The sequence below is a fragment of the Lithobates pipiens genome, unplaced genomic scaffold (assembly GCF_037356315.1).
Source record: "Lithobates pipiens isolate NorthernLeopardFrog02 unplaced genomic scaffold, aLitPip1_a1.2 Scaffold_19, whole genome shotgun sequence".
Classification (NCBI taxonomy): domain Eukaryota; kingdom Metazoa; phylum Chordata; class Amphibia; order Anura; family Ranidae; genus Lithobates; species Lithobates pipiens.
This window is the reverse complement of record NW_027507764.1, coordinates 262,173,540-262,187,959: the sequence shown is the minus strand read 5'-3', so window position 1 is coordinate 262,187,959 and position 14,420 is coordinate 262,173,540.

Below are 14,420 nucleotides of genomic sequence, written 5' to 3'. Positions count from 1 at the left end.
AGGCCATAGGGTGTAGCAAGATGGGTGTAGCAAGATGGCCGATTTCAGTCAGCACAGGCCTGGTTCAGGGCTAGGCCTGATCAAAGATGCAGTGTGGGAGTTCGGGAGGTAGGTGCTGTCTAGGGGGGGACCCTGCAGGCAGAGGAAGCGGGTAGTTGAGTAGCGGTCCGGATATGATGCCCTTCCGCGGGCGTCCGCCTTAGGAAAGTCCGGGGATCCGCAGGCCTTACTAGGCCGCACTAGGCCGGATCCAGCCACGGCCTCCTCGCTCACCCCCGAGGTCCGAACGAGTCACCGGAGCGCTCAGGGAGGGACGAACAGAAGAGATGGAGGGTGGATAGCAGTCCCCTGCCAGTCGATGATGAGGAAAACTCAAAAACTCGTAAGGCCTCCGGGGCGGCAAGATGGCCGCCGCGAGCTCCCGTTGTCGGCTGTCCCGCGACCAAATAGAGGGGTATGGGCACCCGATATAGCCCCCAGTCGCTGCAGTGTACTCCCGGGAGTAGTGTGCTGTAAATTTGGTTATCAGTCGGTGCTGTAAACAGGAGGATTGCGATGGATGGAGCTCGGGTTGTGCGGAGCTCCCTCAGAAAGCGTCCATCGCCGAGCACTTCCGGTCATGCCCAATTTTCTCCATTTCATGTGACCAATTGATGGTTTTGCAATTTTTGCACATTTTTGCGGTTTTTGCACTTTTGCACATTTATATTCATAATTTTAACACTTATCTTACACTGGGTATACGCATATATCTGTATGATATAGTGTTATTTATATATGCACCTATGATGATTTTATGGTATTATTAAGGCTGAACTTGAATACCCCCTAGTATTATTTGAGCCAGTATTGTAGGTCTTTTTTCCTCTTGTTATCATTTATATTGGAGTTATACTTTCCTGATAACTATTTCCCTTAGGAACGAGAGTTATACACCATATAGTATCTCTCTGAAGCCTGCCCTGCCTACTCCTCCCTCCTGGTCTTCTCTCACTCGTGTGTGCTGGGGAGTTTAACCATTACTCACTTTGGTGTTTATCCCCCTCTTTTGGGGGTGCACGTGTGTGTATACACATTTTTACACATACACATACAGAGCTCTATTTAGTTATTAATAGCGCCTGGGCCCTTTTCAATATAATTCTTATTACTGACACAGCTCACGACCCTCTATATAGGAGTGTGAGGTATAGGGGCGGCGACACCTGTTCCAGTGCTCTTTACTGGTTTATGTTTTTTTGGCGTATCCACATATACCACCTAGATAAAAAATCCTTTATACTCTAGGCAACCCTCTATTTAGGGGTGTTGCTTCTTTAACTGCGGCTATGGATATTTTTGGGTATATGAGTAACAGGCAAATAGATATAGAAGGTATTTTTAATCAAGAAGTGGTCACCAACTCTCAGGACTTGCATAGCCTGATGAAACAACTGAAACACACTATGGAAAAACAGCTTAGAGTATGGTGGGACATAGCCACTCTTGAAATGTATATCAACGCCAAAATGACCCCCAGAAGTTTAAGATGGGATGTTAACCCTAATGATAATATCGATAACATTGAACTTATGGATGAATGGTACATGTTTTTTAACAAATGTGAGAATGAACTATTACAAAAAATAATTAAAAGGAGAGAATTTAAATTAAAAGGAGTAGAAGTAGATATAGCGGAGATTAAAAAACAATTAGTGCCGTTTATAAATCATAAAGATTATAAGGATAAGCAACAAGATCTACAGGCAGCAATCAAAAAATATGATGCGGAAATGCAGGCTAAAAAGCAGAAAAAATTTAAAAGAGATGTTATAGATTATAACGAATCCAAGGTCTACAAGTGGTAAGCCTCGCTCCTAGAAAGTAGGGATGAATTGGATGAGGGCTCGGTAGATGACATTTCAGAAGGAGCAATGGACATTGGAGGTGCTGCATGTGCAGCTCCTAATATACAATCCACCAATCATACCTATGATGGACAAAGGACAGGACCCTTAAGAACACCTCAAGAACAGCATTACTCAAGGGTAGATAATAGTAGATTGGAGTTCCAGGAACCATTGGAATATGGGCCAACAAGGTACAATGTCCCCACTAGAAACCGGTACTCACCAATTAGGGATGATAGTTATGATCCTTATCCTTATGGGACCGGTAGATATAACAATAGAAGAGAATATACTCCGAGAAGGCTCAACAGGGAACCAAGAGATTTTTTCAGACGTGTACCGAACGACAGGCCCCCTGAACGCTAAAATGGAGGAGAAGAAACCCCAACAGAGAGGACTCCAGAGGAAGATACCATGGAACTCTGGAGAACCGAGAGGAAACCAGAATACATATGGAACAACAGACTCCCAGGGGATTTCGAGACAACCCCTATGGGAGAACAGGACCCACACAGAGATATGGAGAAAGAAGAAACGAACCAGGGGATGCCGCGGAGGGCTGAACAAGAAAAAGAAGAAGGACATAGTAGGACAGGGCATTTATAATCTTAGCCAAGCCCATTTTATGGAAGAAGAATTGAAGGTTCTAGACTTGGGACTGAAGTACGCTCCAGCAAAAGGCCTAGATAAATTCGAAACCTATATAGACCTGAAAAAATGTATGAGGAAGATTAATCTGAAGAAACACTTTGCATTGAACACAGACATAAGGGAATCCTCTACGTCATATTATGTCCAAACGAATTTGAAAAACAACTCCACCTTCAATCCAAATACCCCAGGGAACCAATGTATGGGAGCTTTCTGCAAGATGGTGGAAAACGATTTAAGGAAACGTGAAAGCAATAGAGATAGGAAAGAAAAAAACATATGGAAGACAATTAAAGCACTAGGGAAGAAAAAGGATGTTGTCATCAGGCCGGCTGACAAGGGTGGGGGACTTGTCATCATAGGGAAAAAGGAGTATCAAGAGGAAATGGAGAACCTTCTTAGGGTTAAAGACACCTATAAAAAACTGAAGGGAAATCCTAAATTTGAATATGAACGAAAACTGCGGGTTTATATTGAGAAAGGAAAAAATATCGATATCCTTAGCCCTCAGGAAGCGGAATATCTGATATCAAATTCCACTAAAACCCCAGTCATATATTACACTCCAAAAATACACAAAAGATTAACCAAACCCCCAGGGAGACCGATCATCAGTGGTATCAATTCTGTCTTCTCATGTCTAGGTGAATACCTAGACAAGTTTTAAAACCGATGGTCCCTAAGGGTAGATCCTATCTGCGAGACAGTGCCCAACTTATTGAGGACTTACAGAATATTTCAGGAACTCAAAACTATTTGATGGCAACTATAGATGCTAACTCTCTTTACACCAGCATCGTACAGAAGGACGGGTTAATAGGTGTAGAAAAAACTTTTTATGAGCGGACTGATATGAGACAGGACCACGTGCAATATATACTTGAGGGCCTCCGCCTAGCAATGGAGTGTAACTATTTTTGGTACGGGCAGCACTATTATGTGCAAACAAAGGGCGTGGCCATGGGGGCACGTTATGCCCCGAGTGTGGCAAATCTCCTTATGGACCTGTGGGAGGAAGAATATATCTATACCAGGGACATACCAGAGCTGAAATACCTACAGAGATATATAGATGATTTGATTGTGCTCTGGGATGGCACCGCTGAGTCCTTTAGCCAATTCCTTCATACTTTAAATAATAACAAATATGGGTTAACTTTCAGTGGGAAGTCAGATGGACAAAAAATTGAGTTTCTAGACCTTGAAATCTTTAAAGAGGGGGATACTTTGAATACAAAGACCTTTTTTAAAAGCACAGACCGGAATGGTTATATACCTAGCTCTAGTTGCCACCACCCAAGGTGGAAAGGAAATGTCCCTAAAGGGCAATTTCTGAGAATCAGGCGGAACTGTAATTCATTGGCAGATTTCTCTGTACAGGTGGACAGACTAATAGCACAATTTGTTGAAAAGGGATACAGCCTAGACACATTAGTCAAGCTGAAAGAGAAAATTGCCAATATGGATAGAAACACCCTCTTTAAGAAAAGCAAAAAAGAAAAAGCAAAAATGGACATAACCTTCATCACTGGGTATAATACACAATACCGTGACGTTGAGAAAATTGTTACGAAATATTGGCCCATCTTACAGGAGGACAAAACTTTGGTTAACATCCTCCCCAAAAAACCCAACTTTGTATACAGAAGGGCTCCTAACCTCCGTAATTTGCTGGTACACAACGTGATTGACCCCCCTAAGCCCATTAGGATCTTCGATGATCTGAAGGGCCTCTATAAATGCAACAGATGCCTTCCATGCAGAGCCAGTAAGGCTCAACCTCGTAAACGTGAGTCGTTTAAGTCTAGAACAAATCATAAAGAGTACAAAATACGAAACCTCATTACATGTAGGAGTACACATGTTACTTATGTGATTGAATGTCCTTGCAAATTGCAATACGTAGGGAGAACCACACGCCCCTTATTTGTACGGATAAGAGAACACATAAATAACATCAAAAAAGGTTTTCCCAATCACAACCTCTCCCGTCATTTTGATCTGTTCCACCAAAGAGACCCTTCTAAACTAGTCTTCTATGGGATTGACTGTATTAAGAAAAATTGGAGGGGTGGTAATAATACCACACTTATATCCCAAAACGAAACATCCTGGATATATCGTCTTGACACCCTTGCCCCGAGGGGGTTGAATTTGGACATTGACCTTAATTGCTTTATAGCCAACCCATAGGGAACTTAAATCTTCTTTTTATGTGGTTTTTGGCATGTCCTTCCTTCTTTCTACAAACCATCACCTATAAGGAGTGTGTTGGACCCGATGTGAACTCAATGGACCATTGTTTGATCCATTGTTTGATGCATGTTCCTGATGCTTGAGGCCCTGGTATTATTATTATTCTCCACTTTCTATTTTTCCAATTTTTCATTCACCTTTCTATCCTCTGGCCCCTGCAAGTTTTTTGGGGTTTGTAATAACAAAAAATGTCTTTGCCCATGATTTTAGCTTTCCTCTCCACCTTTGGGATATTTGTCCCACAATAACATCAACAACAAACAGATAGCTTTTCAATTTTAGACCTTAGAAATCCATTTATAGTGTATTTTCATAATATACAACATATTTATTTTTGGCACAAACGTATGGTGTTATAATTTGTTATAACTTGTTGTTCCTCTGTCATTGTTCTTTATATATAACCTCTCTATTAACCAGATAACTTTTAATTTTGGTTATGTTTTACAAGGTAATAGCTGGAGTAGACGCTTATATAAATGAATTGTGTTTGCAATATGATTGATGGCCACTAGAGGGTTTCCCTCCTCCCCGGCTTTCTCCATCTATCAATATATGCACTACTCTGGGAACCCACCTGTAATTGTAGTAATAATAATAATATATTTCTCCCTCCCCTCGTTCACAGTGATATGTGAAAGGGGTCCTCTTATTTAAATATCTTGCACTACCCTTTTGCTCTTTATCACATATTATCGTCTATATCATATACATATATATTTTGTGTTTGTCCTTTCCCTTAAATGCTAAGGGGGGGCGGCCCTATATTACGTATAATCCATAGAAATGGACCGGGTAGGTGGGGATCTCTCAGCCAGCTGACTTATCCTCTGTCTCCCTTTAGCCAATGGGTGGCCCCTCTTCTGAATATTAGGATGTGTGTGTGCGGTGGCGTGGTATCGTCGCTGAAGACGTCCTATGACGAAACGCGTCCGACGTACCACGCACACCACTTCCGAGTTGACGAGTTTAGGTGGAGCGCAGGTTGGAACGCACGCCAGTTCCGTGTCCGCACCTCCGCTCGTTCCCCCGCTAGCGTACCGGTTTGCCAGACCGCTACGGTCTTCTACTAACCCCCGCTAAGACCAACGGTGAGTGGCTCTCCCCTAGGGTGTCACGCCTCGGAGCTGCACTGTGACCCCAGGGGTTGAGGTAACCTCACCAAAGGGCTCCTCTGTCTCCATCGCTCGCAAATACTCTTGCCCTGTTCTATTTTTAGCTTTATTTTTTTAAAAACATTTTAAATACATATATTTTTCCTTTATTTAATTTTTTTTAAATTTATTTATGGTACAGCTACCATTCCGGGACTATGTTCTTTGTTACACTATGTAAACCACTCCCCGTGTGGGCTTATGTCATTTGATTGTTTTTTATAATAAAACTAGTTTTTTTCCGATGCCTCAACTAATAAAGTTTATATTTTGAACTTAACACTTGAGACCTTGGAATTACTGCACTATGAGACCCCTTTCATTTTTCTGAGGATACCCCGATATACCACCACCAGCCTAGTGGAAACTCTCCATATACCGAGGAAGGAGAAAAGGGTGGAAGGTCGTTCCCTTTGGATGTTCTTCCCCGTGGAGTAACCGGATCCTGCACTGTGGATCATACAGGCCTGCTTGCCCTTCGTGGGCATAGGAATTCGGTGAGTGGGGAGCCGAGGGGGTGAGCACGGAAGTCACCTGAATTTCATATGTTTGAGCACCAGTCACTTTAAACTGCATCTGCCTGAAGACCTAGAGCATATATTAATTCTACCTTGATCTGGACTGCACTTATTTGTTTTTCACAAGGATTGCACTTACCCGTTTTTTATAAGGATGCCTCACTGATCAATTAATGTATTTGTCTATAGACTTTATGCACTAAGTTATATTTATATATATATATATTTTTTTTTATACACAATTTATTCCATTTCATGTGACCAATTGATGGTTTTGCAATTTTTGCACATTTTTGCGGTTTTTGCACTTTTGCACATTTATATTCATAATTTTAACACTTATCTTACACTGGGTATACACATATATCTGTATGATATAGTGTTATTTATATATGCACCTATGATGATTTTATGGTATTATTAAGGCTGAACTTGAATACCCCCTAGTATTATTTGAGCCAGTATTGTAGGTCTTTTTTCCTCTTGTAATCATTTTATTGGAGTTATACTTTCCTGATAACTATTTACCTTTGGGCGAGAGTTATACACCATATAGTACCTCTCTGAAGCCTGCCCTGCCTACTCCTCCCTCCTGGTCTTCTCTCACTCGTGTGTGCTGGGGAGTTTAACCATTACTCACTTTGGTGTTTATCCCCCTCTTTTGGGTATACACATTTTTACACATACACATACAGAGCTCTATTTAGTTATTATAGGTAGCGCCTGGGCCCTTTTCAATATAATTCTTATTGCAGGTAAGCATAGTTGTTAACCACTTGTTGACCACCTCACACCGATATACGTTGGCAGAAGCGCTCGTACAGGCAGAATCACGTACCTGTACGTGGCCCTTTAAGGGGTGGCCAGCAGGAGGAAGAACGGAGAGAAGCTAATGTAAACAAGCATCTCCCTGTTCCGCCTAGTGACAGTGTCACTGATCTCTGCTCGCTGAGATCGGAGCAGGGATCAGTGACATGTCACACACAGCCACACCCCCCCACAGTTAGAAACATGCCCCAGGTCACACTTAACCCTTACATTGCCACCTAGTGGTTAACCCCTTCACTGCCAGTGTCATTTACACAGGAATCAGTGCATTTGTATAGCACTAATTGCTGACAATGGTCTCAAAAATGTGTCAAAAATGTTCGAAGTGTAAGCCATAATGTTGCGGTCATGATAAAAATCACTGATCGCCACCATTTAAAAAAATATATTAATAAAAATTCCATAAACTATCCCCTATTTTGTAAACGGTAAAACTTTTGCGCAAACCAATCAACAATCCTTTTTTGCGATTTTTTTAACCAAAAATATGTAGAAGAATACGTATCGGCCTAAACTGAGGAAAAACATTTTTTTATATGTTTTTGGGGATATTTATTATAGCAAAATGTAAACAATAATGAATTTTTTAAAAAATTGTTGATTTTATTTTTGTGCTATAAACAAAAAAGTTTATAGCACAAAAAAAAACACAGGGATGATCAAATACCACCAAGAAATATCTATTTGTGGGAAAAAAAGGACATCAATTTTTTTTGGGATCCACTTTGCACAACCGCATAATTGTCAGTTAAAGTAATGCAGTGCCGAATCGCAAAAAGTGCTCTGGTCAGGAAGGGGGCATATTCTTCCGGGGCTGCAGTGGTTAACAGGGGAAGAACAATGATTTCAAGTACCACCCTCCTTTTAGGTGTCTGTTATTCTAACTCAATCAGCATTACAAAGTTATTTCCAGCCATGTCCCCGTCAACACTGACACCTGTGTTAATGACAAAAATCACTGACATGATTTCAGCTGGTCCTTTTGCGTCAGGGCTGAAATGCAGTGAAAATGTATTTTTATTTTTTGGAGATTAAGTTCATTTTCAGGGCAAAAAGGGACTTTGCAATTAATTGCAATTCATCTGATTACTCTTCATAACATTATGGAGTATATGCAAACTGCCATCATAAAAACTGAGGCAGCGGACTTTGTGAACATTTATATTTGTGTTATTCTCAAAACTTTTGGCCTGGGCTGTATTCGATTCCAATGTATTACAATGTATTGATTTGCTGAAATATGTTGTATAAAACTTTCCAATTAAAATCTTTGCAATTTAATTACTTCAATACAGAGCACTTTTACTTCCTTCCTGCCCAGACCAATTTTCAGCTTTCAGCGCTCTCATACTTTGAATGACAATTACTTATGCTACACTGTACCCAAACAAAATTTTTATAATATAATTTTTATACATTTTTAAAAAAACAAAACACTTTTTTTTGTTTTTTTATTATAAAATGTATCAAATAGGTCATTTTTGTTCATAAATTTGGGCTGAAATGTATAGACATTTGCTGGATCTTCAATTTAAATACTAGAAAACCAGCTGGCCTCAACTTTGAGTGGGACATGTCTCACTTTAATGAGTGAGACACATTATTAGGGGCCCCTGACATGACTATAAGTCCCTTATTATTGTCATCACCACATTTTGGTGATATAAAAATGCGCTATGCTACATGATGATCACCCCTGTAAATTTATCTTGGTTTTCTTGTCCTCTTTCAGACTGTTTCATTTCTGTTTCATTTATTCTCCCCTAACTTAAATATGCTATATATTACCAATTATTAGTTAATATAATGCATATCATTTATATGAATGTTGTAAATTATTAATAGTTAATCATCAATTGATTCATTCCTCATTCTTTTTTTTATGTTTCATGTAGATCAGTATACCTATTAAGCAAATTATACACATGATTGTACATCTATGCCCTCTATGAGGTTATTATTCTTTCTTTGTTTTTTCCTTGTTCTTTTCTCTTTCCACATCAATTAAGGGTCCGCCACATGTCCATACATTAATCGATTGGAAGTCACTTCTCTCCCCCCCCTCAGTAAGTTTGGGGATTTATGTGTTAAATATAGTACATTTATAATACAGGTATAGTAATCTTCTGGGACGTTTATTATGGATGTGTTATTGGAACAAATACATCTTTCTAAATAACTATTTTAAATCATACATTTTGATTTTATTTATGGTTCATGACCTACATATCAACCAATTTAAGATTTGCATATTAATAATTTTATATTATGTTGAAATATATGAAATCATTAGTTTCATTTTATTCAATGTGATGTGACATGATATTGGTCTAGGTTTTGATTTATATACTTATTTTGTCATGGCAACATGATTCACTTATGGTTTTTGATGTCTCAGGTGGGATGTCCTCTGAGGTTGTGAACATTTTCCTTGATAGGGTGTTTCATGTACCTGCATTAGCTTCTGGGTTCTCCCCCATGTGTTCCTTGTTTGACTTTGATTGTGCAGGGGGGGGGGAGCAATTAGGGATATTAAATTTTGATTGGCCATCCACCCCTGTTTATATGCCCAGTCAAACCATGCGATATTAGCCATGATTAAGCACCAACCATTACGGCGTGAAACACTTAAGGTATTGCCTCTAACTCTGTATAGCATGGACTGACTGTTTTGGATTTTAATTCACCAACAAATGTGTTGTATCAGTGTGCGGCCATCCAGGATTTTTTCTTGCTCCTTGGGGGTTTAATTATGTTAGAAGATACCTGGAGTCCGAGAGGAGCAGCACCTCTATAAGTAACCCTAGGGTGTTCAGTAAGTATTCTGTAATTTTTCAAAACATTCCAGTGTTTGAATAAGAAGGAGAAATTCTTTTTAGTGGAGAAATGCTGGTTTGAATAGGTAGTGAAAAAAGAAAAACAGGAAGGGAAATAGTCATCCTTGTTCCTAATCTTAGGTTTTAACAATTCTTCTCTTTCCCTTAAGTCAACATCAACAATGACCAAATCAAGTTCATTAGTTGCATAACCCTTCTGGAGGAGGCAAACTGTAAGGAACTCCGCTTCCCTCATATAATCATCTTGAAGGGAGCAATGTCTTCTCAATCTCAGGAATTGGCTCATAGGGACACAAATCTGAGCCAAGACTCACAATGACAACTATCCATCTCTATGTAGCCATTCATGTCTGTGTCCCCAAAATAGGTAGATGTAATAAACCTGCCATCCTGAACTCTAATGTCCAAATACCAAAAAAGGGATATTGGAGGTACTGGTCTCATGCTATAGAACAATGCCTCAATCATTGGCGTTCAACTTGCCAATGAACAGATCCAAATAGGCTCGATCTCCAGCTGAGAAGAGGAGGACGTCATCTATATAGCAATACATACCAATGTAGTCTACTCCCACTTGGCCATAAACAAATTGTCCATACTTGGCACAAACGTGGCTCCCATCACCACTCCATGACCTTGCAGATAATACCAGCCGTTAAATCAAAAATAATTGTGGCTCATGGCAAAGTCAAGGAGATTGAGAAGAAATTGTTGCTGCAACAAGTGAATACCAGAGTCTCTCTCTAGATAGCATTTTACAACCTCTCTACCATATTGGTGGTAAATGATGGTATACAAAGAAGCCACGTCTGCAGTGGCTACAATGTATAATTTTTTCCAGGTTATTTGATTCAAAGTATTAATAACCTGTGTGCTATCTTTCAGGTAGGATGGAGTTTTAGAAACAAGAGGCTGCAAGAAATTATCTATATTCCTCCTGATTCTGGAGGTGACAGAATTGATTTTGCTAATTTTAGGCCGACCTGGCAGATTCAGAGGATTCTTGTGCATTTTTGGAAGATAATAGATCACTGGAATGTGAGGTGCAACCGGGATCAGATAGAATTTCTCCTTCTTATTCAAAATGCCTCTTTCGAAACCTTTATCCACAATTACCTGAACCTCTTTCTTATACTTCTGAGTCGCATTATTCCCCAAAGGAAAATAAGTATCCTTTTCAGACAAGATACGATTCATATCCTCTACCGCACATAAGCATTACTATCCAGAATGACAATACTGCCCCCCTTATCGGTTGGGTCGGCGGTAATGTCATTCCTCTGTTTAGGAGATTCCAAACCTCTTTTAAAAACTGCATCTATCAGTTTTTTCTTAATAGTTTGTTTTTCTAAACCCTTGATCCCTAGGTCCCTAAAAGCTCTAACTGAAGGAGCTGAATTGCTTGGGGGGGTTAAAAAGTGAAGTGTTCCACAGAGTGTTATGTTGAAACTCTGATGGAACCGTAAACATATTATGAATGGAATTTTAGATAATATATCTCTGCACATTAGGTTTGCGAATATATTTGTGGATATCCATATGTTTCAAACATGTTAAGGGGACAGGGAGGGGCAAACTTAAGGCCATAGTTCAATACCATCTTTTCTTCATGAGAAAGGGTGGCTGTGCTCAGATTGAAGAGCACAGCATCCGTTATACCTGTCTTCTTTTTAGACATTGTTCTCCTCCCCCCTCTGGTCCCTTGTTTGGCTCTATATTTCTTTTAAGGCTTGCTCCCTCCACGGGAAAAAAAAACTTCCATTTGTGGACTGGTAGATTGTGAAGTTACATAATCATTATAATTTCCCCAATGACCATTGTCACCATTATCCTTTCCATAAATATAAGGCCCACCAGGGGAAAAGTTTCTGCAGTGACCCCAAGAATGGTTATTCTGGACATGTGAAGGTCCATGTTGTTGCACAATATACCTTTCATTACCCCATATTGTTCATCTTCTCTAAAAAGAGGTGCCAGCTTATTATAGGTGTTAAGGGCTCATGATGCGGAGGACATCCTCCTCCTCTATTACCTCTTCTAGGGCCTCCTCTGCCCCTAAAATTGTTTTTAAATGGTTGCCCATACAATGGTCTAGGTGAATCACTATTCCTCTAAAAGGTGGAAGGTTGCAAATCGCCAGGATTTCCCGGAAAAGAACATGGTAATCCATTGGTCCTAGGAGCAGCCCCCACATTGGCAATAATATTGACCTGCTCTTTACACTGCCATTTAAAAACTCTGCTGTTTTTATAATCCTGCATTTCTCAAACATATTTCTTTTTCTTTTTATCTTTTTGTTCAGTATCTTCCTTTTCTATATGTTTTCTAAGATTATTCGTTTAGTGATCTTCTCATCAATTTTGGTTAATTTACATCTTTTACGAGTGAAAAGAAAATCAAGAAGGGATTGACCAGCTTTATTGAAGTACTGAAACCACTCAGAAGTATCAGTATCCTTGTTATAAGGGGCTATGGAAAAAGGTACAGAAACAAAAAGCAAGCAACTTTCACATCTGTGGAGACTTTTTTTTTCATATTATATCGTTTATTGGAAAGTAGAAAAAGACAGTTGATACATTGAGGTTAAAAACAATAGGGGATTAATACACATGTTCCAATACATAAAAACAATGGTGTATATACAACATTTTGTACAAATATATTACATAGACGTAGCCAACATGTTTTGCTAGCTAGATTAGGGGGAGACCAACATATAAACCACATCACAGGTGAAGTGTCATAACTCCTTATACAGTATCTACTGTATACCTATTCTGGGTCAGCCACTCACACAACATTAAAGCCAAATTATCAGAAAGATAACTCTCAAAGGAAAGTTCCTCAATGGCAGCCATGGCTCCATAATCTCTCATGACACAGTTTCTTTAAATATTTTTGAAGGCACTGACCTGGAACAAGTATGCATAATCAGAGATTAAGCTTCACTATGACTTAATTTGTCACATGCTTGTTATTGTTCAGTTACTAAGATAGCATTGAAGCCACGGAAAACCAGGAAATTGTATGTTGGGAATGAGTTCAATAATTCAGCTCTCATATTTCATTTGCTACAGGTTTCTGTTAAGCAGTACCATGTTTCCTATGTAAAAAGTTATTGATTATATTTGTATTTAAATTGACTGTAAAAGCTGAAGGTTGTTTACCTTAATGTAGTCTCTGCATTAAAGTAAAAAATACTTCTCTCTGCAGCTCCTTCACCCAGCCACCTGTTGGCTCAGATTCAGCAGTGGCAGCTATTGAATCTGCTGTTGTCAATCACAGCCAGTGAGGAGGGAGAGAGGCAGGGTCAAGCAGGCTAGGGAACAAGTAATCATGAGTGCCCCCATAGCAAGCTGTTTGCTGTTTGTGGGGGTGGGGGCCCAAGATTGCTGATGGGTGACTCAAGAAGAGGAGGATTGGAGATGTTCTGCATCTTAACCAAACCAATAAAATCCCATATGATCTTTAACAGAGTAAAGAGATTTCAAACATAATTTTTAGTTTTTTGTTTTTTTTCTTTTTATAACGTTTTTATTAACCTTTAACAAGATTACAGAAATTATAATCATTAGGTACAGAGGAGTAGATGTTTTAACAGATATACAAAAAAGAAAAACAGTGTCATACAATGCACATAACGTTGAACTTGTTATTATTTGTCATGTTGGGTATTTTGTGTTGTGTGGGCGAGCCTAGTTTTCTTTAGCACTAGGATAGTATTTGTTATGTTTTTGTAAGAAAACCGAAAATAATGATCAAACAGATGTTGTCGCAGCCGCTCTACAATTTTTTGTTAAATAGAACCTTTATACCTTACGGACCACAACGTAGTAACATAACTGGACAGATGTCAAATGTCAAAGTACAATAATAAAAAGACAAAACAAAAAAAATAAAATAATTTACAATAAGTTTATTGTGTACATGGGATTGAGGGTGGGGGGGGGGTGAGGTTATATAGTTCTTAAAGATGGTCCATTTGTCTCGTGGAAGAATGATCTTTCCATGTTCGTGTCCTACTGGGGGGGATTTGTCCGAGTGGTGTAAGGATCCCCTAAGCTATTGTTCAGGAAAGATATTGTAAGAGAAGTCGTTGTGTTCCCCAGATAAATTGTGTACAGACTTTATGATAAGCTTGGAAGAAAGCTTGTGGAATTTTGATAGGGGCTGTTTGGAAAAGGTATAATAGCCGTGGTAAGATATTCATTTCTATGATAGCCGTTCTATCGAACCAGGAAAAAAGTCCAACCGACAATTTTTTAAAGTAACTAATTATAGATTGTA